This window comes from Homalodisca vitripennis, chromosome 5 (assembly GCF_021130785.1).
Source record: "Homalodisca vitripennis isolate AUS2020 chromosome 5, UT_GWSS_2.1, whole genome shotgun sequence".
Lineage (NCBI taxonomy): Eukaryota > Metazoa > Arthropoda > Insecta > Hemiptera > Cicadellidae > Homalodisca > Homalodisca vitripennis.
Window position 1 is genome coordinate 108,665,432 of NC_060211.1, and position 23,355 is coordinate 108,688,786.

The 23,355-nt window shown below is 33.1% G+C and overlaps 1 protein-coding gene across 1 annotated transcript in view; it reads left to right on the top strand.

Moving 5' to 3' along the window:
- Window positions 1–23,355, top strand: part of LOC124362691 — a 171,640-nt gene that overhangs the window by 83,347 nt on the left and 64,938 nt on the right. Inside the window, 1 exon segment of the mRNA XM_046817396.1 lies at window positions 5,558–5,600. The gene's annotated coding sequence lies outside the window, so the exon portion shown is untranslated.

The following is a 23,355-nucleotide window of genomic DNA, read 5'->3' on the forward strand; positions in this document are numbered from 1 at the left end:
TTTTAATTGCGGACAAACTCAAATACTGATACCTTGATTTTTAAACACTACACAGAAAAAAAAGAAAGTACCAATGAGTTTTTCCACGTCATTTGTGACGATTTAAAACCAATCATTATTTATTACATTTTCCATTTTAATATTAATGTTTTCAAGTTATATTGAAAAGAATCTCTCTTACTCGTTGCCGGCGGTGAATAATTTCCACAGCGATACTTGGAAAATACAGATATGGATGGAAATATGGATAATTATTGGCAATAATTAAATTACACTCTGAACAACGAGATTGGATATGCAATCATTAATTTACTGTATTTATCAATGACCTCTCTGGAACTCACGCGTTATTTTTTATTGCACGTTTTCCAATAACCACAGTTAAATACAGTTTAATTTACCTATATAAATACACATTGTTACTTGGTAAGCCAGTGATTATAATTACTAATGAATGTGATATTTAAACAATTATAGTATTTTAAAATATAATTAGAGGTGAACGAGTAATATTGCCCTGCCCCTCCCTTGTGTTGTCGGTCGCCGCGGCTAACCGACTCTCTAGGGCGCCTCCCTGCCTGTAAACATGTCTCCTGACTGTCTCCATAATTTATCTCTTACTGGCAGATTATTTTGTTATCCTGCGGTTCTGTGTTTACTCCGAAATACCCTCTGTATAACTAAAAGAGTGTTTTAGTTATATCTCTCGTGTTTGTGTAACTAAAAGAATACGAATCTCCTGTAATAGGTTTTTCAGACATTTGCCATTGCTATATGTTACTAAAAGAATAACAGATGTATTGTACATCTTGTGGCATAATATAACAAGGAAAATTATCATAAATCCTATCATCTTTTTCAATTACACGTCGTCAATATCAAATTAATTTTAAACTAAGAATCTCCTACAAATTCAAACTCTGTAACTTCTCTTCATTCATTGCAAATTTTCATGCTGTGTAGCTGTTTTGAAAAAGATTGATTTACAACTATTCAGTAATGTCACCTTTTGTTAAATATCTTTGAGCACAAAAGTGGGTTAAAGTTTATTTCTTAATACTTCTATTTTTGCTCTATACGGGCTCATAATTATCGTTAAAATGTTGCATGATAGAATAAACTCAACGAATATAGTAAAACTGATTTAATAGTCTACATTAAGGAAAACCCTATAAATAAACCGCCACAGTGAAGCTTCCACTGAAGCTTTTAATAGAATGAAATGCCCGAAAGAGCATATTGAATACTATCAGTGCTAGAGTTGCAATCAGTTAGAAATTATCTGTATGAACGTATTCATTTGTGTTGTTAAGATATTATTATATACTTATCGTTGTATGTCCGGTATCATAAAACGGTAAGAGAATAAAAAATCTGTAAGTTGTTTAAAATCGCTGAGAAAACAATAATTGTACAACTGCTAACGCCACTATTTAGAACTTGCTTTGTCGGCTAAGGCTGGTAAATGAACTTATCCATTGAGTGCGTAAGTAGAACAACTATTCTCATACCAAGTTTAGCTTGAATTTAGAAGAAATTACGTCAGTTATTGTTTTCTCAAGCTCGCGTTATAATGCATAAGACCATTATCCACTTTACTTTTCAGTTTTCAGAATTGGATATAATTACAGATGAAAGTGTAAAAAGGTTTTGGAAAATACCTGCTTGAGTTTGTTTCCAATAGGCAAATATGTATCAAATATACCCCAAAAATACTATTATTATATGTAAATAAAAAAGTCTTGGAATAGAGTGAGTATTTACACAAACGGAACCATCACATACTAAAATAGAATAATTGCTGCTACACGTCACAGAAGCATAGAAGACGCAACGTGACGTATATTAGTACGTCATACAACATTGTAGCTCGCTTCACGTAACGTAGTGGAACAGGATAATTGCTGCTACACGTCACAGAAGCATAGAAGACGCAACGTGACGTATATTAGTACGTCATACAACATTGTAGCTCGCTTCACGTAACGTAGTGGAACAGGATAATTGCTGCTACACGTCACAGAAGCATAGAAGACGCAACGTGACGTATATTAGTACGTCATACAACATTGTAGCTCGCTTCACGTAACGTAGTGGAACAGGATAATTGCTGCTACACGCCACAGAAGCATAGCAGACGTAACGTGACGTAAATTAGTACGTCATACAACATTGTAACTCGCTTCACGTAACGTAGTGGAACAGGATAATTGCTGCTACACGTCACAGAAGCATAGAAGACGCAACGTGACGTATATTAGTACGTCATACAACATTGTAGCTCGCTTCACGTAACGTAGTGGAACAGGATAATTGCTGCTACACGTCACAGAAGCATAGCAGACGTAACGTGACGTAAATTAGTACGTCATACAACATTGTAACTCGCTTCACGTAACGTAGTGGAACAGGATAATTGCTGCTACACGTCACAGAAGCATAGCAGACGTAACGTGACGTATATTAGTACGTCATACAACATTGTAACTCGCTTCACGTAACGTAGTGGAACAGGATAATTGCTGCTACACGTCACAGAAGCATAGCAGACGTAACGTGACGTATATTAGTACGTCATACAACATTGTAACTCGCTTCACGTAACGTAGTGGAACAGAATAATTGCTGCTACACGTCACAGAAGCATAGCAGACGTAACGTGACGTATATTAGTACGTCATACAACATTGTAACTCGCTTCACGTAACGTAGTGGAACAGGATAATTGCTGCTACACGCCACAGAAGCATAGCAGACGTAACGTGACGTATATTAGTACGTCACACGACACTGGAACTCGTCTGACGTCACGTAGTGGAACAGAATAGTTGCTGCCGTCACGTCACAGAAACTTTGCAGACGTAATGTATTAGCGCGTTACAAGGCTCTGGAACTCGTCTCATGACACGTAGCGGAACAGAATAGTGACAAAATACATCACAAAAGAAGTTACGTAGCAACTGATTGGTACATTATACAGGAACACCAACTCACATTATGTATTAAAAACGTATAAATGGTTTAAATGGCCCTAATCATATTAATCAATATACTCACTTTATATTATAAACTACTCCTTGTCTGCTTATTCTATAATAAAAACACATTGACTAAAAAAATCCATTAAGAAATACATTTTGTATTGTTAAGAAATACTGAATTGTAGTAAGGTATGTTACAGTACGTGAAAATTAGAAACAAGATAACTCCACAAAAGATGTTTCTAGGATAAATGTGTTGCACACATTGAGGGTTTATGTTTTATATAATATGACAAAGTTTCGTCAGTATAACACAATAGAGACCTTACCCTTAATGATCTGAAAGTAAACTAAGACAATTTGAAATCATTTATTTGTACGGTAAATAATTACGAAAATTTAGAATAAGCGTTGTTTCATAATGATCAATGGCAATTACAATGGCAATATAAACTTCAGTTTAAGACGTGTCTAGTCATTTTATTTGTAAAAGATAACAACTACTTATAAGATAACTAGCTTATTTGTAAGATATGCCGATCTGATTCCTAGTTTTATACAACATTATTTCGAATGATTTGTTGAATTCAAAATATTGTAAGCAAATTTTAGATAAGAATATTTTTCTGACTTGGTGTTTTGTGTATAAGTAATTTAGCAAAGATAAAGATAAACTTTGAGTCCGTATAATTCATAAATCGCAGTCATATGTAAGTTGTGAAGGAAATTACTAATTATGTTGAATTTTCAATTTTTGTGTTCCAAATGTTTTTAAACCTAGTTAAATTTGTATATATATATATATCTCTGTTGTTTATCTTATATTCTTATATATGTATATATTATGTATATATATGTATATATATATATAAATTTAACTAACAGTTAATACTACACTAGAGCTTTATTGCTCACAATGTTTTAATATGTGCAATTCATCGAATGTAATAAAATTAATACTCGGAAGTTATTTTGAAGCAATAATCAAAATTATTGTTAAGTTAAAATGGTTTTTAAGGTTTTTGTTTTTTTTTTTAAGTATGTTAAAATGTTTGGTTAAAAGTAACGGATGCTAGCATAAATTATCCAAACTCGTTCAGGATCTTTTTCGAGTAAGCTACACGAGATATCCGTTGACAGTTCGCTGTAGAAAGTGTGGCGACACAGTTAGGTCACGTCATGGCACGTCACGCCGCGGATAAATTGAATTGCCCCTAGACTATCCGCCCAATTCTGAGACGTGATGTAACATGCCTTGAATTGACGTGACACGTATCCGTCCCTATTAGATTTTCAATCATTCAACCTCATACTAATCTGGATTTTAGTTATAATCACTGTAATATTAGGTTCTGTAATCAACTCTAGGAAAGGAGTTATTATTATAACTTCCCATTCGAGAGATAAAGTAAATTATTTAACACTATAATGAAGGTTATGTTTGGAATAGCAGTTACATCGATTAATAGTAAATTATTTGTTATGAAAAAATTGTTATGGAAAAATTTTATAATATTTCCTCTTGTTTCCAAAAAGGAGAACATAATGAGTGCCTTTAAAAATATGTATGATTGTTCTAAGTTATTTCAATCCACGAACAGGCTGCTCAAATGTGCTCATTAATCCTTCTCTTTAAAAGATATCTGCTTCTAATATTTACAGAAACATGTCGGTTGAAATTCAAAATGGAGGAAACAGTTTTTGAGGTTAATTATATTTTAAATTATCATATCAGTCCTTGATACCTTTTATAACGCCAGGAAATCATAACAAATCCTTTCCATGATGCGTGGGATTTAAAGAAGACGTTAGGGCCATTTAATAATCAGGTTCAACGAAATACGGTTGAAGGTAAGGATATGAATTTTTACAGTATCTGCAAACGGTGACTTATAATTAATTTCCCTTAAAACCAATTATGTTATTTTCTTAAAATTCTATTTAAAAATATATAATTATCTTGAGTCTTTAATCAATAAAAACATGTCACTCCCTGAATCTAAATAAATCCTCATATTCAGCCATTTTTATTTGGACTTGCCATTATATTTCACAACAATTACCTGAATTTCCTACCTAAATTTTCTGTAACTATTCATTGAGTGATATAAAAATATTTAACCTTTCTGTCTCCTTGAAATTTGTTTGTAGGGCTACGACTTTTAAATCAAAATCCACAACCAAAAATGTAATGCAACACTTTAAAATTGCGGAAATCGATTCATTAACTGCACGTCATACTCTTCCTTTCGGTCTAGGTAAGGGGATTGGCTCAAATCTTTCAGTAATATTAGAAAATCGATTTAAAACATCGTGAACGAAACACATCAAGAGTGATACTGTCTACTCCATTCATTTTGTTTGATGGGATCCTTACACGGTGATATGTTTCTCGTTGACGTCATATAAATGACGCACTTGATCGAGCACGTTATATATGCAATGGTAATTCTGTATTCTGTCTTAGACACCCTGTATTCTGATTGGCTGAGTGAGCAGACGAGCTAGGAATAACATGGCTTGTTTACATGCTGATTACTAACCCAACACATAGTGACGCGTTCCTTGTGTTTCAGATGGAGATTGATGTGATGGGGCTCTTCTGTCGTCTAATGCAAGGTAATTTTAAACATTCACTAACATATTATCCTAAAAGATAAATAAAAAAAACAACTTTTGGAGAGTGCGCTTTAAATAAAGTATAAGTTGTTCAATTGTTCTAGAATGCAATTATTTTTACGATAGCATACGTAAATACTGTAAACTATTGGCTTATCCTTATTAACCTGGTAATGCTTTTAATTTTTTATATACTTATAATCACAAATGATTAATTGTTTTATAACTCTTTAAGTCATTGTTTTGAAAATACTTAATCCTTTCAATATCAACGTTCATTTCTGGCATCTACGGCATCAGTGTTCTTCTATATTTACTTGTGACATTTTCAATGTTCAACGTTCCAGTTAAAGGTTTATGTAAATCACCCTACTGTATTATAACAATTTCTTGAACCCTTTCACTTACAATGTCCGATACTTAAATCATACAGTAACGTTACTATTTTAAGTTTATTTCTTCTGGATTTTTGTGGGTATTACTAAACTTTGATTTACAAGAGGACTGTATAAAAGACACTATCAGACATGTAGCCATAATATTTCTGTTTTCAACACTTTCACTACGAATGTCATGTTTTTATATGTATGGTTATTGTTTATTGTGTTTTTACTACGGGAATGGTTATTAGAGTTTTTGTGTTGTGTAACTCTAACGCGCATGTAAGCGTTAAAATTTAACCAAAATTCTAAATTATTGTATAGAAGCAGAATATATGACGAGCTCAAAACTTTTATGGTTGAAATGCAGTATAAAATTAAGTAATTTGCCCCAGAAAATTTCTTTTTCAGATGAGCAATGATGATTCATACAGATTACATTTACTGATTTGTAAGTAACTAGTATAAAATATTACATTAATTGAACCTGTATGATTTATTTCAATAATACGGAAAAACATAACTAATTTTACAATATATTAAATTTTAGATATTTGATTTTTTTGTAATGTAACAATACACTGATTGTTATCGTTGAAAGAATTCTTAATCGTCATTATGAAAATGTAAAAATCAACTATAGCCAACCTCAAGTATTACATGGACTTTAATCGATTTCATGATGCTGATTTTGAAACCAAAATATTAAAAAAAAACACATCCTGTTTCTCATAGGTTTTATTATTAATATTATGTCAGCTTCTCGCTTGAAACGTGATGGGCTAAATACACGTCTATCTTCTGTTAATTAATATATAATAAGCCATTTCTGCCGTAATTACAGCAGTTGCCAGCTCCATCGATGTTGTTCATGTTTGTGTCATCGGTGACACACGGTATACAGAGTGTGCCGTGTCACCTGACTAGGGGAGGCACGCCCTACTACCCCGGTAATGTCTTCCGTCTGCCACCTCATTACTGAATATTCGTCCCTCATCAATTTATATATATGGTAGAATGAATACTTATATATTAGATTAACTTCGTATAATTATTATTTAAATACTAGTGCAATCATGAAATCATTTTTTTATAAAAGTAAGTTAGAACATTTGAAAACCTCTTAGATTTGAGTGATTAGTGATCATTTATGTTCATTTTATATTAAAGAATATAAATTGAACTTATTGATGGGGTTTCTATATGTTTTAGTTTTGTATTAGGATTTACCTCATAATTAATGTTCATAAATATTGCCATCAACATGATCGGAGAAAGGAATAATAATAGAAGAGAAGAGGATCGATAGAGATTGCGTTGATTTTCATGTTTTTTTTTTTTATTTTAAGAAAATCCACATTTTTATATTTGGAACAAATAACTACAACTGTTGACTTGTCAGTTATTAAACTCGTAAAATGATGCTTCTTCTTTTATTTGTTTGTAATTTTACTTGTACTTAAATAAAGCACTTATATTAGCGCAAGCAAGATCATGAATCTCTCATTCGAGGATTGTCCATAGCCTTACAATTGTTAGGTCCGGTCCTGACACAACGATCTCAGCACCCTATTTTTAATTTATAAAAGCACATTACAGTAATAAAAATTAAAAAGTCGAAGCAATGCAAAAAATTTTAAGCGCGTCTGAGTCTTCAAAGGGGCCTTCGGTATCCATTCAAGACATGAAAAATGATAAAGAGAATTCTAATTAGAATTACGAGGTGCATTCATATGGAGAGATTTAAATGTATACATTGTAAAAGATCTGTTATAACCATATTGTATAATAATAATAATATCCTTCCAGTATATAGATTAAATACATCTCTAATATATGTCTAATAACTATTATTATAATTAATTAATTAACTTCACAACTTGACCAATCATCAAAATTACTAAAAAAACTGTTGTTTTGAAAAAAGTAGGATATTATTCTAAAGCTTTACAGAACAATACTACTAGCATGGAATTCTGTCTAATCTAAAAAATTAATACCCAAAATATCACTCTTATCATAGAACAATGTTTTTTGAAAACTCCAAGATTTATTTTGTTGATGAAAACATCCCAACTGCCCTAAAAGCGACGTTGGTTCTGTCTGCCACAGCACTGTATTGTTGCCGGTTTTGTCGTCATCATTTCCCGACAACAAGGACAAAGATGTTGATGCTATCCAGATCGTTATTAGAGTGAACTCAATAACTGAGTCTTTCGAGTGGAAACTGAGTCTGGAGATCAAAGTTACAGCAGCCAGTCTGAGTCTGGCGGTAGTAGGGAGGAGAGTGGTGTGGGGATTTTCTTTTGCAGCTGCTTCAGGCCACAGATTTCCATTAAAGACTAGACAGAGGCGACGTTATTTTCTTCAAAACAAAATTTGTTGTTCAGGCCTTAAAGAATAGTCCCATTACAAGGATAACATTTAATACATTCATTCGGTTTACACCGATTATAATAATTTATATATTGTTTTAACCTCAAATGTGTTTATTTTACCTTTCGGTGGTTATATTACAATCAATGGGATTAGATTTCCAAGTTTGTTGATAATAGTATCATTTATAATGTATGGATGTTCCAGTGAGACATACATTTTTCAGCATATTACGCCTCCCTCACCAAAAAGCGTAACCAACACGATTACAGTAATGTTGTATCACCTTGATAATTAACATTTTAATGAGGAGAAAAAGGGTAGACTTAGGATTATGAAACCACATTCGTAACTTATTAATTTTTATTTTTTCTAGTGTTTATAATCACTTTGTTGTCCCTACGGTAATTTTTCGCCCCAGCGATGAAAAGAGTGTGTTCCGTGTTTTTAAATCGGCTGCGAAAATTTTACTGGCATAACTAAGCAACGCTCCGCGATCTAAACAGGCGCTAAGGCTGCTGAAACAGAATCCCATTGTCTTCATTCATTTCCTGGGGCAATTATTCCACTCTCCTTAACAATACATTGGACCGCACGAAATGGAGTTCTTTGAATTTTTCAAATGAACCTTACCGTGGTTTATTCCTCTCTCCGCATCCTTATCCTTTACCAACCTCGATTTCAAGTGTAAAATACAATTTAAAACACATTAGTTGCTGAAACCGTGTTTAAGTTACATGATCCAATAACTCACATAATTATGGTTACAATATTATTCTCTAATTTTTCTTCATTTACCGACGCTTTTAATATTACAGCTTGCTGGTGTAGATACTTCTGATTGGTTCTGATTGATTGAGTTTTCAAAAATTTAATTTCCAAGTATTTGTTATATAGCAAAAATGTTGTATCTCTGTTGAACCTTCTTACTTATTAGCATTTTCATATTGCATGGTATTTAAATGTAATATTTTAAATGTGACATTTGGGATAGGTGAATGAATGGATGTATGGAATTTAGGTTTTCATCAACCAAAATATATTCAACCGATTAAACTGAAATTTTATATGAACTTAACTGAAATAACATACAGGCAAATACACGTTTCGAAACTACAGTGGGGTTCCATAATATTATAATGTAAATGCTGACTATGAAAGAAGCAATGTATTCAGACCTCAGGGCTCCTCTTCACGGAGCGTAAATAATTCAAAGCAACTACTGAAATATTGAGAATTACTATAAGAGAATATTTTACAGGAATTCACGTTATCTTCTTAAAATTGTTTCTCCGGCTACAGAGCTCCAAGCCATTGTCTCGTAAACTTATTAGAGAGCGGATTCATTCTATTATTAGATAAATATTAAAAATTTTGTTACTTCTAGAATAAACAATTTTTCGTTGCATGTTTCCAGCATTTTTTCCAGACCGGGAAAGCCCCTTAATCTTGTTGTACGCGGTCTCTTGCGTTTGGTGTGATTCAACGTCAACATATCTCACGTTCGTAAAACTAATTGCTCTCTTAGACCAAGGTTTTTGTATTGTAGACGTGATACATATAATATTAAACTACTAAAGAGAAATAAAATTAGTTTTCACTTGTATATGTTTGAATTCATTGGCTTTGCTATGTCTGAAATACTTTGCATTAATGGCCCTACAGGTAATAGATTTGTAGGTTTTCTCGGAGAGATTCCCTGTTGCCGAGAGGCTTTTTTCTAACAGAAGGGAGAATAAATTTTGGTTTGAGTTGTTTGTCGTTTTATAGTGGAACAGGTTAAAAAGATCTTTTTGTACTGGCCTGCAATTTTTCATATTTGAAATTTTGATCCAGATGCTAGCTCTGCTTCCGCCACCCCACTCCAAATCCTAGATAATTTACTGGCACCAGGACTGTACGTAATGGAAATCGCTTTCCTTGGGGAACATTTACATTTTCGATTTTCTTTCTCCCCACAAACATCTCTCTCGCTTAGGGGAAACTGCGCTTGTATCCGGGGCGCTCCCCTGGTTATTTCCCAGCGATTAATACCCTGACGCAAGCCAATAAATGTAAACTTGATTTAAATGTGAATAATTCAAATATTATTGGGTGGTGGATTAATATTTAATTCAATTACAAATGTTTCGAGTGGTTAATATCAGCAAACTTTTGGTACAAAGCTATTTATTATTATTTAACACATAGATTTGAACATTGACATAGTTTTCTGTTGGGTTTTCTAAAGAATGTTTCTAAATTACAAATTTTTAAAATTTCAATAAATATCCAACATTTGTTTTTAAAACAGTATCCTGTTCAAACTGTTTTAATATTATTATATGAAAACTTTGAACATACTGAGTCAATAAAGATTTATAATTATTTATCAAATTTACAAATTATATCTCGGATTCTTTTGGTGTTGGTTGATCATTTAATTTAAAATAACAACAGCCGTTTTACTGTAACCAATGTACCTGATAAAACACTTGTGTATTTATTGAACTAAAGCTATCAAAACTGTTTATTTTTAAATTGGAATATACGCGTAGTGTAGAACTCAATTCTCAGCTTATCCTTGATAGCCATGGTCGTTATCGATCGTTACAGACAATGCTGTGTTACAGTTATGACATATTATGCAGTGTTCAGTCCATCACGAACAGGAAGCGTTTGTTGAGTGTGCGGTTTGACACATCTGGCTCTCTATTGATAATCTAACCTGTCATGACAGTCGGTCCACTCGTATTGTCGGTCGAGTCAGACAAACAAATCCCACATCAAGCATGACATTGTCGATCCATTCAATCAATATTGTTCATGGTCCACATATAACGGACTTCAGATGTAAAAACTGTTTTGATTCATTTTATGCTCAACGACAATAATGTAACCGTGACGGCATAGTATTGGAATCTATCGGTTTTCCTTAGAGGCGTTTTTTCCTACGAGATCATGTCTCGCCACTATGATCCTAACTCCTGAATAGTTGAATGCCGTTCCAGCATCTTTTGGAGCATTTCTATTCACCTTAATGCTGGGCTCTAAAGGCTTCCATGGCTAGTGGAATGATCTCCGTAAGCTAGAATGTGTGAATCGATTCAACCGAAGAACTTTGGATCCATCACCATTACGACACTTGTCTTTTAGGATTTTAACAGTTATTATTCATTCCCATCTTAAATAAAGTTTTACTCTATGAAATGTAACGTTGGGCGTAAGTTCAGATCGTTTTAAAGATCTATACATACTTCGCGTCGCCAATAGCTGTGGCAGCTAAATTATGTTACTATAACCTTTCTCTTCGCTATCGTAGGTACCAGTGAACTAGGCGTTCCCTGTCTAGCTTTCATCATCCTTGGTTTGATGTTTTTCAAGCTGAAGAGCTTGTATGAGGTATTATCACCTGTTGTTTCAGACAGATCCTGACGGATCGAGAATGAACTCTTTAAAGTCGGAATACCAATACTCAGGTCGATGAAGAACTGTTTATTTACAAAGTAATCTGTAATAATGAGTGGTGAGCTAAGCACTTCACAGTTCGACGGATTGTTTAGAACTTGAGGGAGAGTTTTAGCATTACTACACTTTGTGTGGAAACTTCTTCTCATAAAATAGCATTCCTGGACGGGACTGTGTTCATTTCGTACTCTTCACCAGAAAAGCAGGGTGACATTTGAATGTTCAGTACCAAGCCGATACTAAGGCTCGTGATGCAGAGTTACAAGCGTAATCATGGCGATCGTATCAAACGTAATGATGCTATATGCTACACAGTGGCAATGGTCGGCAATAAAGGAGCCTGTGATTATGTGGCCCTGTTAGACTGAACTTATAAAAAGGGCAATCGAGAGGTAACATCATCTTCCCACTTTGAGCGCGTAGAACATGTATGCACATACACTCTTTCTCGTCGTACATATAAACGCCACGTTCTGAACCCAGCGTTTGTTTACCAAGGAAATCACGATAAGGCAACATAACAACAAAATAAACGTCGAATTTCATCCCAGTGATAATATAAAGCTCTTAAAATTTCTTATTAAGTAAGACAGCCATAATAAAATAAAGTACACATTTTAACTATTTATCGTTAGTGATATTTTAGAATTTTAAAAATGAAACTAACAAAATAGTAGAAGGTAAAACAAATTTGTCACGATATAAGTAATAAAAATGTAGAAGTAGAAAATGATTTCATCATTACGTATTGGGAGTCTGTGATTAGCCAGATTACCGCCCTCCCCGCAGTCTCGGTGCCCGGAGGGAGTGTTTGGCAGCGCGGCTCGCCCCCTCCCTACATTTTTAACCGACTGTCAGCACTACTTTCCGCAGCAGCTAATCTAATAACCGCCCTCAGCCTGTCGGCACGGCACGCGGCCTCGCTGCTCCATTATGGATACACACGCGCCGCTTACACGTGAATTGTTTACCTGAGAACAGTTCTGATAGCACGCGTGTGTTTACCTGGCAGGGCCTTTGAACAGTATGTACAACGTTTGTGAGATACTCATAGGAACGGAATATATTGAGATTTACATTGAAGGTTGCATTGTAGTTTATTTCGTTGAACAGAACTGTAATTTTATGTCAAATCGAAAATATTCCCATTGCCTAGAGGCATCACTAAACCACAGGCATAAACAACCCCTTACCTAAACTCCCCCCCCCCTCCTACACTCGCCAATAATGGGGTCGATTGGCCTCAGGGAATCGCTCCGTTTCTCATTTCCTTCCACTACCCGTAACACCCAAAGAGTCCTGTGTTTTTCTCTGAAGCTTTGTGTTCAAAATATCTTTTAAAGACATTTTAGGCTGATTCGTAGTGTCTTAAGACGTGATATACATCTTGTTCTCAGTCATAATGAAAGGGGGTTTTGACCGTAAACATCCCATAACAAATGGAGGTCTGAAATAAAGTCTATTTCTATTATTGCTGTATCTTGTTTTGGTTAAAAATATATATTGTTCGAATAAATAATATACTGTAAAGGTTACTTACGAAACCCCCCCCCCCTAAAATTTTGGAATTTGTTCTTCTTGTCAAAGCAAACAATAAATGTATATAAATATGGATAAAAAATGCTTAGTTTACCGTCTGATTGTCTGTTTGTATTTTCATGTAATTTTTATTTAAAACCCAAGCTTTTAAAATAGTCAAATTTAGCTCTAATATTGTTTTGAAGTCTCTAATCAAGAGATCAATTTGTATTATACTATCAATTGTCAAGTTTCAAGATTTCGGATAGTTGCACTTTTACATGGATACACTATAATACCGTAAAAACTAATAACATAAGAGACCCTAAGAATAGATCTCCAAAACACTACTGGAGGGTTCGGAAACACCCTTGTACAAAAGGGGTTCAGTGTTTTAGAGATTGCAGTTTATATATTTGTTTTGTGTATTCAGAGAGAGACGCACTCCTAGCGCCAATTTCAATTTTATCAATGTATGGGTTATTATAAATTATATACTCAAAATATTAAAATGTAAAATCAAGATTTAATCGTTATACCGTGTTGGTACTAAAATTTAGTATGTTCGCCTGCTGTTCACTAATAGTGTGGGAACTCAGCTTTTTGATTGTGGTTTTTAAAAATCACTTGTGCACTTATACAATGCGAGTTGGCTCTCGGCTCTTCAACTAATTATATTCTCTAGGATTTACGTCTGTACTATAATAAATATTTAGGAAAACTAACATAATTTTTTTATTTGATTACTAAGAGAGTATATGTAAGAGAAAATTGAAGTTATCTTTTGAAAGAAATCTCTGTAGTTATTGATAGTTGAAGATTCATTTTTCAACAGCGGGCTGAAGGCAGTCTATCGCCGTAGGAGGATACTGAAAAGACATATTGACAAAACACAAAGGCATATCCTTCGGCTAGACGTCTCAGCTTGCAGATATTGAGAGAACAGATGATTCTACTGAAAGGGTAAACCATATTTTATTGATAACTGAGTATGGCATATCCTTAGGTTAGACAAATCAGCTCGCTATTATTATGTATGGGTAACAGATGGTAGAGAGAATTTATTAGTAGTGAACTTACTTTGCTCCGAAGACAAATAGATTTTTCATAGTATGTCATGTTATATTCTGAAAGAATATTCATCCAGATCTGTGTATTGATAACTGAATATAACCCATTTTCCAACAGTGGAATGAAAGCAGTGTCTTGTTAATACTTTTCTTGAGTGGCAGAAAAATACACTGATAAAATTAAAATACATCCTCCGGTTATACGAATTAGTTTTAAGAAACCAATATACGACAACTCTCAAATCATACTTTAACATATCGTATAATTTTCTATTTTAATTATTATTCTATACATTGAGCTCTCGTTTAAATGTTTATTTATTGTAACGTTAAAAAATATTAATTACAAATACATCGTATTTATTGTCACAGATTTACCTAGGTTTATATTTTCAGCCTGGCTAAAGATAAATACGTGAGTTGTCAATATGTGAACCTAAACTAATACTGCCTATAAAGAAATAGTTATTTTAGCGTTATTTTCTAAAGCTTTGTCTAAAATTCAGTAATAAGTAACTATCGATAATCATTTAATTATTCATCAACGGAATAGTATTACCGGTTAATGAGGTAGCATTCTAAGGAAGTTTTAAATGCATTTATGGAATTCTCACTCTTTAGTTTTGGAGGCAATTTGTTGCAGATTTTGAGAGCTGAATCATAAGGGCCTTATTCAAATAGTTTTAATCCATGTATGTGATAATGTAGGGGTTGATGTCTGGTGTTATAATGGTGCCAGAGTTATGGTGGATGTGATTCTACTGACATAATTCTGAGTATTCAACTTTTTTTGATGACACTGAATTCCCTCGAAATACTACACCATTCCTCATATACGAGTGAACATAATCTTGGTACACTGCTTCACAGCATCTAAACTAGCCACATAAGAAATAACTCAGTGTGAAACAGGCTGAATGTATTTTTTATATAAAGGCTGTTCGATCTTTCTATGATATTGAATTATCTTCAACTAAATCCAAAAATGTTTATGACGATATTACTTGAATGGTATTTACTTTATAATTTAAATTCCTGCAGATTGGCGTGTTGAGAATGTTAATAATTTGCTTTTATTTTCATTGAAAAGTAGTCTATTTGCCGCAAAGCAGTGTCCTGTTTTGCGTGATTTATTTTAGTTCTCTGAATCGTTAAGAGTATCTATTTTCATCAGTAAAACAGGACAACAGATGTAGTTAGGCTATGTGGAAAATTGTTCACGTAGATTAGAAATAGAAGTGGACCGAGCACTGAGCCCTGGGGAACGCAACAATCATATAAGCTGCCAGTGACATAAAAACTTAAATGAAAACCTACTACGGTTAATTGTAACCCTTTGTTTCCTATTTAGTAACTGTGAAGACAATCAACTGTGAAAATGAGCCTTTAAACCATAAAATTTAAATTTGTTTAGCAATATGTACAACAAAGTCAAATTCTGTAGAATTGTACATTTTTTAATTGGATTTCGTTATGAATCGGTTTTCGTAATATTCCCACTGTTAAGTAAGATTCCTGACATATGATATTGGTATTTTCATCAATCATATGCCTGAAGGCTTGTGATAAAATAACCTTAAGATATGTAAATGTTTAAAAAATCTATAGACTTTAAATTTATGGAGCGTAAAGTAATTTTATAAGCCTTAGCAGCTGATTGAAAGGGGGAGAGAGTATTAAGCTTAAATCGTTATTTGAAAATTGGCAGAACTCTTATCAGACTCATTGATATCTCAAGATGAGAAGTATGAAAAGTTTCTCATTGTGCATTGTGCGAAGTTTCTACAACTATTCAAAAGAACTTTGATCGGTGAAACGTTTGGATCTTTATTAATTTAATGTCATAACTTCCTGGTTTATTCTATATTTTGATGTAAAAAACCACATTCACATCATTGTGATTTCATAATAAAATAGATATTATCTATCTCGGATGTGGCGTGAGTGAATTATTCATGAAAATCACAACTGATTTAATTCTTAGTTTAATAGTTTATACGGCTCATTCGGAAGTAGTTAGATTTTTGTTATTAAAATATTAATTTATTATCTTGGGATTTATATTTTATCAGTGCCTGAAAAACACCGTTCGAGATAAAAAAAAAAAAAATAAAAAAATGTTATAAGCATTCCTAAACACTTTTTGTTTTTTTTAGGCTCATAAATAACGGAATCGTGATTTTTTAAGTTTGACCGGTCGCCATGTTGAAACAAAATAAATACATACTGTACATAAAACATTTTAGATAGGGGGTGGTTTTGGTAAAGTTATGCAAAACAGTTTAATAATAGCTACTATGTGGCAATTTTCAATAGGCTTATTCTGTATAAAAAAATTTACTTAAAACTTAAACATTGCAATTTTAAACGTTATTTTATTTATACAATATTATAGTCAATAAGTGTAATAAAAAGCATCCATACAACTTAAATTTGAAGAATTATCTTTCAACATATTATCGTATATAACGCACCTTTCAGTGTTTAACTTACGGTTTGCTAATGAGGCTTATACAAAAGTCTGTTTAATCAAGCCTCCTGCTTTCGCGCTTCATTGTATTTGGGATCTGTTTATGCGATGTGGATCCTATTCAAACGTGTATCATTTTAAAATCGTACTATCTTTACATAATATTAAAGAATATTCTGGTTAATATTCTGTTTTAGAATTCACATGAAAAATGTCAAAAAGTTTATTATGACACAATTTTTATATGAAAACATTTGTAAAAAAAATTAAAATGTACTTTAATTTTACATATTTGTTGATAATTTGTGTTTTTTAAATTATTATGTGTTTTAACCATTAAAAAATAACAAATATACTGTCAACGTTAAAGTCATTGCATTTATGTGTTCTTTGTTAATTATCATCTAAATATCATTAACATTATATAACTACAACACATAGTATTCCCAGTTTACGGTATTTGTAACAATTCATACAATCATACAAACTCAATGTTCAGACTCCATTTTGTACATTTAAGTTTTAGACTGTTGTAAGATAAATTCCCAAAAAATACACAATACTTTGTACAAACAGGCTGTAGGCCGAATGCATTGATCGATTGAAAATGGCTTATTATTTCTTATCAGAGACTTCAGAAAAAGAAATTTAATTTTTTTCCCATATTTTAGTGTCTATATGATAGTTGCCTAAAGATACTAGATCGACCTTCCAGGACTTTTATAACCACGTTTTACAGAATCCACACCAAAATGTGCATATTCTCGGTGCATATACGTTACAATGTTTTAATATTTATTGCTTAGTAAACTCAATTCAACCCATTCGTTTGAAAGTATAACTCCGTCATTATGAGTCTGAAACTTTTCACAAAGTATGTCTATAAAGGTGGTCCCGACAGACCCGCTTAAGATTGTCTATCCATCTCTGTCCATCCGTGCTATAGCTCTTAATAGAAAGGCCCTATAGACTTGAAACATGTTACATAAGTTCCTCTTGATTCAAGGACGAACTCTAAATTTGGGGGTCAAATAAAAATTAAATTTATTGTTGTATTGGAATAATTAGTCTTGTCGGATACTTTGACACTACTGTATTATATCTATTAAATCGAATTTTTACATTTTGTATATAAATCACATTCTGCAAAATTTTTAATCTATTTTATCTACATGATTCAAATAATTATATTTTGGATTTAAAAAATGTTTTTGATCATGTATCAGATGGTTGTAGTTCCTCATATAATCATTGTCATCGTACAAAGATTTGTACGCTTACTTTGATATTTAAAAGTCATTATTTGATTATTAAAAGAACAAAACAAGTTCGTAGTAATATTTATGGCTTTTCCCTTTTCAGCTGTTAGTTTTTTAAATTTTTAATGGGCTCCAAGTTGTTGTTTTCCTGTTGAAAGCACACTGTTCACTTACTAAACGGATACCGGTTTCTGATATGACGTAAATCTGTCTAAAGTGTTTTTCTTTACCACAAGTCAGCTATGCTTATCGAAACAAAATTCACGCCTTTAACAATACTGGCCATTTTCACAAATATGTTTATTCTTATCTCACATTTTTAACTTCGAGTTCTGCATTGTTAAGTAAATTTTATTTTATTTTTAATATGGCAGTTTGTTTTAATAAAATACGATAATGATTATATTTGTGACAGTAAGGTCTACTTCTGTACACCGTACATTCATATATTTCGTATCCTGAGAGTCTTAATCCTATATCCTGAAAGTCTTAAGCCTACTCACAATTTGTAATTAGCAATATCATTTGCTCCTGCTAATTTTATTTGGAAACAGTTAACTCGTCTGGTGCAGGTTATAAAGTAGCAAAACATTGGACTTATACAGGCTTATAACGCTTGAATTGCATAAAGCCACATAGTGTTTAATCCAATAAAAATATAATTTGTGGCGACATGTACTATATTTTTAGTTTCAATAACGCTATTTATAAAAATGTTATCTTTGCTTTTGCGCCAGTTTTTAGAAGGTGTATTTGTTTATTTTATTATCTAGTATACAACTATGTACGTCCGAATAAATCTGCTTATGTAGGAATACGTTTCATTGCTTGCCTACAAATGACATAAAATCCCATTATTCATAATTTTTGGCCAAAAAATAGCCCATAGACTTTATAAAGTCAAGTTTAATTTTGACTCTTTAAATTATGGCAACGATTAGCAAAATATAAATATTAAAAAGCAGCACTTGTTTTATGATTTCACTGTTGTGAAGTTTTAAATTGAACAAACAGCACGTGTAATTAATTTCATACCAGTTATAGTCCATGTTAGGTGTATGGAAGATACGAGATAAACTCACAGCTCTGCTAACAGCAGGGTGGTAGAGGGGGGAGGGGGTAAGTAATTGCCTGTCATAGTCCCTTATCACAATCTGCTATACCCTGCTTATCGCCCTATATGAACGATGGGCGTTCACCATTCATGTTCTAGTTATGAACATTTCGTGGCATAAAATATTTCGTGCAGCAATAATACACATGTTTAAATAATATCACAACACGAATTATGTTACGGTTGCTGACACGCATTAACTCCCTCGAGAGTCTATGTTAGTCCCTAATCACTTAGTAAGCACGCTCTGATTACATTTAAATTATTACTGATACCACTCTCACTGTCATCTGGTGACAATGTGCTTAGCAACCGAATATTGCGAGGCAAATTTTCCAACGATAATACACAAATTACAGATTTACAGTTCATCGTTAACGTAATCCCAAGACACCTCATAACACTTTAATATAATATTACCAAAATGGTGATAAAGTCCGCCTTAGTACGACTCTCAGTTATTTATATTGGGTGTGAAAGCTCTTTTGAAATTACTCGAGATATTGTTTTTCTAACGGTCGTTAACGCTTGTTAAAACACAAACCGCGAACGTGGCTTTATTGAGCTACTTTCCATTTCCCAAGGCAATTATTGCATTCTCCCCTCAACACTTGACCTTGCACAGTGGAATTCCGGAAAGACCCTTGGTTTTGCGTTCTCCCATTTCATTGTTGTTTTAATTCCATGAATGAGTTTCAAAAAATTGCTTATGAACAGACACCATTTTATTGGTTTGTTTGTAACTTAATAAAGGTGCAAAATACGTACTATTTGATGTTCATTTAAACATAAAAACTTGTATATTTTCTATAATACAAAGTTAAATTTGTCCAATATATTTTTCAATACCAATTTTTTATATTTTTTAAGTCTAAATTAAAAATCGTGTTTTCAAATATTTTAATAGAATTTTGATGTCACTGACATCGCTGTTTTGTTATAGGTTTAAATAAAATTCACATTGGTTTCAGTACCGATTAAATTAATGTTTAGTATCTTTATGATGTTATACTATTATTTTAAAATTAAAAAACATATCAGCTACGATTCTATAACTCCCAATATTATATTGGTAAACTCTTGTAATATTTCATAGCCTGTATTGCTACTATTGGTTCTACTTCCCCTCAGATAATAATCCAAATAAAATGCTTCTTTTAAACCAATGGAACTGCTTTAACTTTGGTTAATTGTACCTTCTTCTTAGGAATAAACACGTACCAAAATAGAATCAAAATAATTTTTTTAGTAATAATTTGGAGAGAAGGGTGAGAGGGGTGAGGGAGGGGTGAGAGAGGAAAGAGAGGGAGGGAGAAAGAGAGAGTACTAAAGACAAACAGACACGTAATTGAATTTGATTTTAGTTCAGATAAGGGTCGTTTTCACGAATTGGTACTAAACTTCACGGAACTGTTTCGTCTTTCTATCCGGTCAATCAACTTATTTAATTTGCGCCATTGAATGGAACTTAATAAAAATCAAACAGTAAATTACGGTACCATGGCAAACTGGGAAACTGCTGATTGGTTTAGTGCTGATTACCGCCCCTCCCCGCAGTCTCGGTGCCCGGAGGGAGTGTTTGGCAGCGCGGCTCGCCCCCTCCCTACATTTTTAACCGACTGTCAGCATTACTTTCCGCAGCAGCTAATCTAATAACCGCCCTCAGCCTGTCGACACTGTACGCGGCCCTCGCTACTCCATTATAGATCCACACGCGCGCCGTTTATAGGGGAATTGTTTACCTGAGATCAGAGTTGATTGGCTACGTGTAGGCTGTCAGAGCAGTTTTTATGATGTGTAGCAATGCCTGGCATGGGATCAGAAAAAGACAAAAAATGGAAAATATTTAGATTGATTCTAAAGATGTGTTGTAATTTGTTTTGTTGACAGAACTGTAATTATGAGAGAAATTGAAAACATTTCGTTGCCTAAAGGCATCATCAAACCACAAATCAGAAACAATCCCTTTTCCTTACTTGCTTGAAGAGATAAAACCTTTATGAAAATATGTAAAAGACATATAAAAGTGTAAAGTAAATATAAGCGCGTTATTTTCTATAAAGCTGAAAAAATATATAGTTAAAGTTTTCTTTAATTCAGTTATAATACAAGTTTTTATTTATATGATGAAATTAAGAGTTAGAATTAATTGTCTCCACCACTGAATATTAATTCATATTCTTCTTATTGTTAACCGTTTTATAATAAATCTAAAGTCTCAACCGTTATCATTACTTGTTTGTTGTATATTAGTAATATGAGAAATTAGTCACAGGAAGTACTTGAAACGTCTACGGTTCCTCTTAATTACCGTATGTAACTCATGGTAGCTGAACAGTAATTGAGTTCTTGTTATTGGTATGAGTTAAAAATAGTTTATGTGCAATTGTTCAGATATACATTTAATTGGCCACACAATCTTGATAACGAACCGACGTATAGAATTTTGCAAGAAACTTCATTTGTATAAAGGTAACGCTGGGATTTGATGATGCTGCAAGTTAATCCTTTTTAAATATTTTGACACATGTAGTCTAACTACCTCAAGACATACAACATTATCCTTCGGTAACTTGGTGTTGAGTTTAAAAATTGCTGTCAATCCAAACTTATGAGACAAAAATGTATAATAGTCTTCAGATATATTTCATCTATAGCCATGAAATTGTGCATGAAACATCCTTTTTACATATATACAAAAATAAATTATGTGATTCTGTATAACCATACATGATATTTAGTCATTGAAACGTGTCACTCAATAAGCTGACACAATTGCCTGCTAGGGGATGTACAATTACTTTTCTCTGTGATTGCCTGTCTGTCCATCTGTCCGCTGGACATCGAGAATGGAATGAGCTATAGACTTTAAATTTTGCTTGCAATCTCAGCGAAGCCTGTTACGCGACACGAGGTGTGGCGTACTCTTACATTGTCGTAGATAAACAATACATATATTTTTTTCAGTGTAAAACCTACCGAACTGTATTAATTGTGTGTTTTTTTTTTTTTTTCATTTAAATGGGTGTGCGAGTTTGAGATAATTGCTGAAGCCATAACACCTCGATGTATGAAATGTCAACGTTAAATTGTTTGAATAAAACTCGGAGAACAAAAGCTAACGTGACGTTTTAATTATAACGACTCAATCCCAGATTGTCAGTGCTCAGACAATACGGGGGCAGACTCGGCTTAGCCTGTGCGCAGTCAGCACTGATCAGCCGCTGAGCCTTATTGTATCAGCAGATGCAGGTAGCGCAATAATGTATTCGGTTTATGGACGCGTGTAAACCCCTGTAAAGCGGGATCAACGAATGTACCGTCATCATCCACCCTCAACCATAATAATGTAATATGGTTAGGAAAACGAGGAATTATAGTACCACCGCCTCTCAGGGGAACGATTTGTTTTTAGCCTCTTTTATTTTTTCTTGGTTCCAGTGAAATTATGGCATTAAGGATCACTAAAAGTGCTACGTTATCTAGTTTTTGTACTTATAGTTTACGATTTGAATGTACATAAACTTTAACTTTAATCTGATTTACACCACATCAAAGTTTCCTTGTGGTCATTATATATTTCAAAATCATCCCGGAGGCACCCCACAGCATTTACAAAACCCTGTAAATAGGACTTCCACAAGAATTGTCTAATCTAATACTTAAAGTTTGCTGTGAATCTTCAAGATTTTGCAGATTAAAAATGATCACACCCCATTCCAACATTAACATTGATGTTGAAGATGGAGCTTTTGTATTGGTGACTTGTTAACTTATTTACATTCAAACACATAAAACCAATATTTAAAACTTTTATTTTTGTGCGGCCTTTCGATAGCAAGGCTTATACGTGCTATCCATTATGATATAAAAAGGCAGCACAATAGGATACAATATATCCTATCCTATGTATATCCTTGTTTATATTGGTGATCTTTTCATTATCAATAGTGGATTCACTATTTCCTTGAGTATATTTATATTTTTAAAACGTTTAGGCTCTGCTGATGTGTATTAAAACTATAGCGTTTTGAAATAGATGTATTGTTTTTATCCGTACTTAACCTCACATATAAATATAATATATCTGGCCAAAAACAAAATTTCCAGAAGGTTTTCTT